The sequence below is a fragment of the Chamaea fasciata genome, unplaced genomic scaffold, assembly GCF_029207755.1.
Source record: "Chamaea fasciata isolate MVZ Bird 193981 ecotype frontalis unplaced genomic scaffold, bChaFas1.0.hap1 SCAF_20, whole genome shotgun sequence".
Taxonomy (NCBI): Eukaryota; Metazoa; Chordata; class Aves; order Passeriformes; family Sylviidae; genus Chamaea; species Chamaea fasciata.
Window position 1 is genome coordinate 6,304,218 of NW_027094105.1, and position 9,220 is coordinate 6,313,437.

Below are 9,220 nucleotides of genomic sequence, written 5' to 3' on the forward strand. Positions count from 1 at the left end.
ATGAGAAGGGAGGGGATTTTGTTGTTTATTTGAAAACTGCCCAATTTGAAGCAAATACTGGGTATTGTAGGTTCTATTGAGCTCTGAGAACTGGAGTTCCCTGGCTATTAAGGAGAGGGAAGGAAATCTTTCTTCCTTTAGCCTACTTGGTTTGTCTCCTTCAATTTGACCTGTCATGCTAGCTAACAGATTGCTGTCACTTTAAAGAAGATGTTTTACAGCTCCTGTGTTATGATCTCTGCTTCACTCATAGAGCACATCCCCATTTTTCACCTGTGTACAAAGGGTGAGGAGCTGTGGTCTGCACGAGTGGGAAGTGCAGTGAGGTTTGAACATAGTGGGACTCACACTGAAACTGTGACCTTGTGTGTAGTGTCAGTAGCCTCAGTGTTTCATGAAATTGAACTGAGGTGGTGCTGCCCAGAGACACTTGACCAATGTTTCTTTGTGTTCCCTGGGGCTGATTCGCTTTAAAACGTTTTTCTAAATTGAATTAATTTGGCTTCTTTCTTGTAGCTGCTGGATACAACACTTTTGGGCTGATTAATCACTTTTCCTTAGCAATATTGGGAAGCTGTGCATTTTCCCTTTGTGGTGTCTTGCCTGGATATAGCAATGATCCAGAGAGAACTGCACATGATCTGTGCTCCCAAGTGGCTGGAACAGGATGTAGGAAAATACTCAGGTGTTGAGTGGTATAGGAAGAAAGTGACTGAGAAAAGTCACTGTTTATAGGCTGATTGGCTCAAGAACCCATTTATGTTTTGACTGCAGCAATCCTCTAGAAAGGACAACTCTTAATAAATATTTCCCTGTGGGATTTCACTCAGTGTGTTCTGCTCTCTGCGTACTAGAGTCCGACCTTCACATCGTCAGATGCACTTCATCCTGTAGCCAGTGGAGCTGGTACCTGCTCTGTTAAAACAGAGTATGGGTCTAAATAACTTCCCTTGCCCTTTAGGAACTATTAATAATTAATTCTAGATCCTCTTGTGTCATTAAGCAGCTTTAGGGCACCCTGTACAATGTAGCTTTGAATTCATTTAGTAAATGATCTCCAGAAGAACTAAAAAAGACTTTTCTGTGTACAGCAAGGTCCAGTTCCTGGGGTTTTGGTGACCTGTAAATATCCTATTCCTCAGTTCCTGTTCAGGTGTAAAAATGGATTTTTTTTTCATGATTTTTTAAAACTTCATTAAAAGAACAGCAAACAGTATTTGAAGAGAAGCAAGGTAGAGACAAGTCAGGACAGTCTGTGTTAACTTGGTTTCCTTGCTGTGATGCAAATGTGTAAAATAAAGATTGACCAGAAAGAAGTTTTTAATGCATCTCATTTTCTCCTGAACTGCCAGCAGTCAAGCTGACCCATTGATCCCCAAGTCTGCATTCCCCTCTGCTCAACTTCTGTTTCCAGCCATCAACATCTGCATCATGGATACAGGGCCAAATCACAAAACTTGTGTGGCAGATTTCTTTGGAAAGAAAAGCTTTCCTGTCTGTCCCAGTGAGGTTCACTGAGGTGCCTTTTCTTGAGCTCCAGTTACCGGAGCTGTGCTTGTATGTGCCCAGCTGCTCTTTTAGGTTTGTAAACTGAATTTAGGCAGTAGTTTGTGGACTGAGTCTTGAACAAAAATGTTTCTCCCAGGCCTGTGTCACCTGCAGTCTCAGGCAGGCAGCAATGCAGGAGCATCCGGGCTTGTTGCTGCTCTCCAGCCCTGTGGTCTGTGTGTTCTCTGGTGTCAGCTTGCCAGGCAAGGGCAGACAAGGAGCTGATGCTCTGAACCTTGGTGTCCACATACAAATTAAGGATAGAAACTTACTTTTAAAGTAATATCTTTGGTGGATCTGGCCACACTATCTCAGAGGGGCAAGTGGCCTATTTTAGGTTAGACCGATGGCGATTTGGGATGTGTGTAGTTGTCCTCTTCCTGAGGTGTTGGGATCTAACCTTGCATTTCAATTCTGCAAATTGGTTGGTTTGGCAGGGATGAAGGGAGGGCACAGCATTCCTGTGGAGTGTTCTTCTTGATAATCCCCCATCCCACAAAAGCATATGTCCTTCGAAATGAAATTCTAGTCTTCAAGATGTTTCTTACAGTTCAGCCTTTGGTTCTCATCCTACCACTGAGGGGTAATGCCAGAAATAGCCTGTCTTCTCCACCTTGCACCTCCCAGGCAGCCAGTTCTGTGTTGCCTCAAGCCTCTGGGTGGGTGGTGTTTTACCAGGGAGCTAAACTGTTAAAAGTACTTGATATTTGGATTTCCTAATACCTCGCTGTAGGTTAGAACAAACTTTCCTGATGCAGGTGGTTGCTGGTTGTTGCACTGGAGTGGCCTAAATCTCTTTAATGCAGGTTCCTCCAAACTGAACATCCTCTGCGTATTCTGGCTGTTGTGTATTTGGCCTTAAAACATTCCCCCTTTGCATTCCCTGACAGCAGCTGTGAGACTCACCCCCTGAGTTTCCTGCACTGAGCCAAACATCCCTCAGCCATTAGGAAAGGTGAAATGTTAAGGGTGGAGTGGGTAGGGTGGGACTAAATTGTGGGAACACTTGCTTGAGAAAGAGACCAAATGAAGTTATCAGTGGAAGAATTGATTCCTGACCATTTTCTCCAAGGAGACACAAAGAAGAGCTCCCAGTATTTGAAGTCTATTGGAAGCAGAGGTCATCTGGCAGACTTACAGAGGGAGCAGAAGAAACAAAACCAAGGCTAACAAAACTTTCCTCAGTGTTCTCTATTTGGATGTAATTTTGTAGGTGTTTTCCTGCCCAGGGGAGGTAAATTGTTCTACCTGCACTAAGGTTTTTCTTCCAGTGTCTGAAATTACCAACTGTCTGATCATTTGCAGCTCCTCATTGCAGTCCTGGCTGCCTGCTGTCAGTGCTTTTGCTCGAGCAAGGTTATCTTCATGACTGTAAAGAGCTGCCTTCTCCTTAAATCTGCTTTTGCCTTCCTTTGCCTTCTGACTGACAGGCTCTAATGAGGGGAGAGTGTTGTAGTGCCCTGTATAGCCAGTGGTCAATAAAAACCAAATTGCTTTGTACAGCAGAGGTAATAACACAGCTTGTTATTGGCACAGCTGATCCTGATATTGGGGCCCTTGGTTAGGAGACAAGGGCTTTCTTCTGTCTTAAGTAGTAAAAAGCACATGTCATCCATTCCTTTTCTCCCCTCTCATCCATGGAAAACGGTAATTGGGGGTGACACTGCTTTGTTGTGGCTCTTCTCCCCTGTGGGATATTTTCTGTGGGGTGGCTCAGACACAATACATGAGATGGCTCTTGTATTCCTGAAAAAGAAATAAACAGGCATGTGAGGTGAGGTTGTTACAGGGGTGGCAGGTGGAATAGATGAGGATTAAAATGGAAGAGGCAGGGTGAAATTCCTTCTACTGCTCCCTCTTGGGATGATCGTGCTGAGCTTGTCAAGAGCACCCTTGATGAAAGGAGCAGTCAAAACATGGGTCACCTGTAAGTGTAGTAATAGTTTGGGGGGGGGGGGTTAGTCCCTGGGGACATTGTTTTGGGGTGCAGATCTTCTAGATTTGCCTTCAGTCCTGAGTCATTTGGGTAAGGTATCACAATATCCCCTGATATCCCATTGCCAGCTTCTCCCTGAGAATGCACCCACTGCCTACTGTGGGTGTGGAAGAGTCACTCTCAGTGCTCCAGCTGCCTCTTCCCTGAACTGCTCAGGATCTTTGTTCTGCAGGAGCTCTGAAGCTGGAAGGAGTCCTCCACCCAGCACAGCTGTGAAGGTATTGATCCGCCTCTCCCGGGGAGAAGCCAAACTTGTTCATTTTGGGATAGATCTCATACCAGGAGGCGGTAGCCAAATTGGAGGGGCTACAAAGAACAGCTGCAGTGACTGAGAGGAAGGAATTGGGCAATGACAGAAGATTACAAGAATTAAAGCTGTAAGCCTGACTAAGTGATGATTAAAGAAAGTCAAGAAGATGTAGCTCAGTACAAAATGGCTGCATGGGGGTAGCCCACAGAAATGGGTTTGGAATTAGTGTGGACAAAGGCTGAGCTGTGGAGAGGTATGATGTAACGAAAGCAGAGGAAAACAAGATGCTAGGAGAAACCTTTTGCCAATGAGCTTGGCTGCAAACAGTCTCCCTGGAGAAATGGAGGCAGTTCTGTGTTGTTTTAGATAATCAACACTAGGCTGGACAAATCATTGCTAAATACACTGCAGGGAATGACCCCTGGTTGCCTGAGAGCTGGATGAAATGCCTGGCTCAGCCGTTTTCCATTTGCTTATCTCAGTGGGAAATATATTGCGTGCATAATTCCTGAGTTGGGGATGTGGGGGGGGTCATTTTAGTTCTACTGTTAAACCTCCTAGATGCCTTGAGTGAGCCTGGTTGCTCCATAGGAGGAACACGTTGAAGTGAAGCTGGTTGGTGTGTGCTCTAATCTGTATTCTGAGCCAGTCAGGGTTTTAACTGTTGCTGCAAAATCTGAGCGGAAATATCTGCTGGGATTTACCAAGCACACAATGCCCGAGTGTTGCCATGCCTTATGGGAGGCAACAATTCAAACTCTTAAACAGCAACAGAATTTGAAGAATGGGTACAGGTCGATCAGGTCGATTTTGTATGTTTGAATGTTTCTTGGGATTGTTGTGGTTTTGTTTGGTTTGAACGATTGCAGGGTAGGATTTGGGTGGGCAGACGTCACTGCTGACAGCACAGTTTGCTTACAAAGCTTGCTCAGGAGACCTGTGTCTTGTCTTAAAACCAGAGCAGGTCAGCACTAGCTGCCCCAGCCTCCACATGTCCTCAGCCGACACTGAGGGGCTGATGAGCCAATGTAGGATTCATGAGTAATCAAGAGGCTGATTTCTGTCTGGTTTGTGGTGTGGAGCCCACCACCACACCCATCCCCTGTGCCCTCTGCGTGCTCAGAGCTCAGCACAGAACGGACACCGAGCTGCCTTCGGAGCAAACATCTGGGCAGGATCACAGAAGAGCTAGAAGCCACGTGACTTCCCTTTATTTTGAAGGTTCTTATAAATATGTATATTTTTTCAAAGCTCTGTTCTGCTCCAAACCTCAGTCTTTCAGATTTAAGGGCGCTTCTCTCACAGATGTGGGGTTTGTTATTTAAAACCCCCGCTGAAGCTTGGCAGCAGTCCTGGTGAGCAGTGCTCAAGTCACCTGCAGTGGGTGGAGAGCAATGTGGAGAACAGCTTCTCCAGCCCTGAGGGTGCCGGTGGATGCTGCCGGGCGCCTTTGCTGCAAAATGCTGCTGCTGCCTCTGTGACTGTGATCTTATCTCACCCAGACAAAGTGCACAGCACTCCTTGGTTGTCCTTACGAGGAGCCTTTTATTTTCAGTCTGTCTGGAACCAAGCCTTGGCTCAAGGTGGCTGGGCTGAGCTCTGCAGGACGAGGACGGCAGGAGCAGAACAAGGGTGATTTCCCACTTGCCAGCCGGGATTTGTGATGTGCCATGAAGGCAGATCGAAGGAAGATCCACAAAACCTCCTCCTGCTTGGCTTTGTCTCAGCCTAGGGCTGCCTGCAAACTGCAGGCAACGGGAGAACAGCTGATGAGTTCACCACAGCCACCCTTCCCGGCTTCCTATATTAGCATAACAATTACAGCCCCAGAGGCTGTAAAGAGAATACAGGCTTTAAAAAATAAACTAGAATTTAACAGAGAAATTAATAGCGTAGCAAATTGTAACGCTCAGCGCGCCGGCTGCGTGTCAAGTCTCGAGCGACAGCTGTACGTGCAGCCTTGGCACAGTTTGATTTCCAGACCTTCCGCTGCATTTGGCCATCATTTCAATATCTATACGTCCATTTTCTGGGGAAAGAGCCTGCAGGGCACCATTCCTGCTGCCATTTTCCCCCAAAACTTGGAGTGGTTTGTGTCTGTTGCGTTTCTCTGCAGCCGTGTGATGTATTGGCATTAAAATACTGTGCGATAGAAATTAATTTATGGCAGTGGTAGCCATTAGAATTGCTGGAGTCCGAGTCTTGAAATGTTTTGGGTTATACATCTTGATTTTTGAGGGCTTTCTTATTTAGTCATATATAGCTCAGCTCTCCGAGCAGCTGGTAAATGCCAGCATTGGGTGCTTGCTGTGACCTGCAGTGATACCAGGGGCGAAGCTAGAGCAGCTCACTCGCATCTCGTCAAGCATAAAAGAGCTTCAGGAGCACCCTGGCTGGTGAGCTGGAAGCTGTGGAGTCCCGTTGAACGCTGCTCACGGTCTGGAGATCATACGTATGTAAAATGGTTGTAATCTGAGCTGCGGGTGATGCCTGGGAAGCCGAGGGTGTCCCCAGGAAGAGCTGATGCATTCCTGTGCTTGCGGTTGTTGCACCAGGATGTTGAACTCGCTCCAATGGCATTTTTTTTCAAATCCTCTGGAAGAGCAGCTATTTTGGTGGCTCTCTGTGCCAGCGGTGACCATGGCTTGCCTGGGGGAGCAGCCAGTACTGATGCCAATAATTCCTTTGGCTCTTTTTCTGAGTCAGATCACTCAAGCATTAACCTTAAAATAGCAATTTTTTTTTTTTGTAGTTGATATAATTAATCTCCTCTGTGTGTATGTTCCTTCCCCATTCCAGGCTCTGATGCTTCACCACTCCCCTGCTGACCCAATCCTGCTTTGGCACAAGAAAACTCTGAGCAAAACTTGGCTTTTCCACAAAAAAAGCACAAACTACAGGCTGTGTGTGCTCTACTCCGTGAGTTCACTGCCAGACTGGTGTCTCCAGTCACAAATTCCTCGCTCATGTGGTCTCTGTCGGTTTTGGAGCATCTCGATCTGCTTTTGGGTGGGTGGATGTGGAGGGGGGATGTTCACAAGCTGACAGGACTGGGGGTGACACTGGCCACAAAGACAACTGTGATGGATGGGTGGGTGGATGTGTGGGTTTGGTGATGCAGTAGGAAAAAGCAGTTTGGAGAAGCCTGAAGCCTGAGCGGACCCCGTGTGGCGCCTCGTCCAGCCCTGGGAAGGGGAGGAGCGAGGAAGGGGATGGGATGGGCTAACCGGGGTCCATCCCCTGCCTCTCTTCTCCCTTTCCTGGGGCAGATCCTGCGTCAAAACAGGTCCAAGAGTGCAAGTGTGCAATACTGGATACCACCCCAACCCCAATTTCCCACCCCACAAACAGCTCCAGCCCTGCCCGAGGTGGGATTCAGTGGGTGCTGTGCTTGGGCTGTGTGACACAACTGATTTTTTAGATCTGAGCACATCAGTGAGGAGGATGAAGGGGAAAGAAAAGACTATTTGTGATGAAGCACAGAGTGAGCACAAGAGATCGGGGCAGACTGCACCTCGCTGCCTGCATGCAGTGCTATTCCCACGAGGCAGCTGCAATCCTGGCAATTAAATCAGGAAGGATGCGTTGGGGAAAACCCCCGTGATGGCGTCTGAGGATGCTGATTAAACGTGCACAGCCTGGTGAGCCCACGTGGAACAAAAGGCTGCGTGGCTGAGCCTGACAGACTTGCTGTGTCCTGGGGAAGAAGAACTCTGGGGTTTTATTAAACACTTCCAAGTAGATACCCGAGGAAGGAAGAGCTTTCTGCAGACACACACTCGGCTGTGCAGCCCACACAGCTCCCAGCTTTTACAGTGGAGCATTGGATCCATCCCAACCTCCAGCGCTGGCATGGCAGGAGGGGTAACAGCTTCCCTTTGAGCAGGAACCTGCTCTGACCGCAGCAGCAACAGCAAATATTGCCCAGGGAATCAGCATTTCCATGGCTGCACTGTGGGATCAGAGCAGAAGCCCTGCAAGCGGCACACGTTGCTTAATCAAAAAGCCAGCCTGGGTCAGCTCTGAGCTTGTCCTGCAGTTGCTGGTGGTGGGAGATGTGAGCAAAGCCTGAGGTCTGTCTTGGAAGAGAGAGCCAGGGGGATTTACAAAGCAAAACTACTCTCAAGGACTGGCCTGCAGTGGATTTTCCTCTGAGCAAACAACCCAGCTCCTTACTGGGCACACTGACCACATTCAGCTGGGTACGGTTGTTTTGTGTCCCAGTCGCTGTTCAGATTTCAATCCTGTCGGCCCCAGGAGTCTTTCCAGGCTTGGGCTGTGTTTCTCTGCCTGTAGAAATGTCACTTCATCCTAGAAAATGTCACTAGGGTTGTTATTTAAACAGTAATAGGGTTAAAGCTAATAATTGGGAAGTGAAAGTGACTGGCTCGCGTAGTTTCCGATTACTTTCCTCTTCTCGTGTGATTTGAGTTCTCTACTCAGTGTTTCGCGTGGTGGAGGCAGGGTAGAGTTTTAAATAGAATTAAATCCTTTCCACATCAGTTTTGCAGCAGCAGAGCCTGTGCTAGAATGCCTGTGCCGTGCAGGGAAGGTTTGGGACCTCTCTGGACCCCCAGCTGGGCACTGACAGATCATGCTCTGCACACAAAAGGACACCCCTGCTGCAATGTGGTTACAGCCCAGGGACCACAGATGAAGGGAAATTCTGCAAAAATTGGAGTTTTGCTGATGGGTGGCAAAGAAGGGGCTCCACAGGACATTTTTGCAGCACATTTGGGGACTAAACTGGAACCTGCTGAGGCCTATGTTGGAGTCACAGGCAGGCCTTTGTCCCTAAAAGCCATGCAAATGCTGGAAGTGACTGGGAGGGTTGCTGGAGGGGAGACACAGCCTCACAGAGCTCTCACTGCCACGTGCTGCCAATCCCCTGTCGCTCAGTGCCATCCCTCCAGCTCATCCCCCAGGCTGTGCCGCTGCTGGGACATGGTGATGGTGTTTTTATCCTCTTCTGCCTTAATGAGCTCGTTTGTGTGAGGCTGGGTAATGGAGGACGAGGCATTTTAGAAACATCCACTTGGGGAATGTATCCCTGGAGAAGTGAGCGTCAGGACACGTTTGGCTGGTTAAAAACAATAAAGGTGCAAAGAGCAGCGCTGTGTCAGCTGTGCTCCTCTGTGTCCTCTGCAAACACCCCGTGCGTGTTGTGTTGGGCTCCCCACAGCCTCGCAGAGAGTTTTTGCTGTATCCAGGCACAGATTTTCCCCCTCTTTGGCTGCTCCCACGGGAGTCCAGGCATGCCCGGGCAGCTCCAGCAGGGCCATCATTGCAACACAGGCAGGAAGAAAACAGTATTTATCCTGTACATCGCTACAGCTAATGACTGCACACAGCCACCGAGCTGTTGTGGAGGCACAAAACCCTGCATGGGTTTGAGGTGGGGAAAAGCTGGGTGCTGCTGCTTTTAA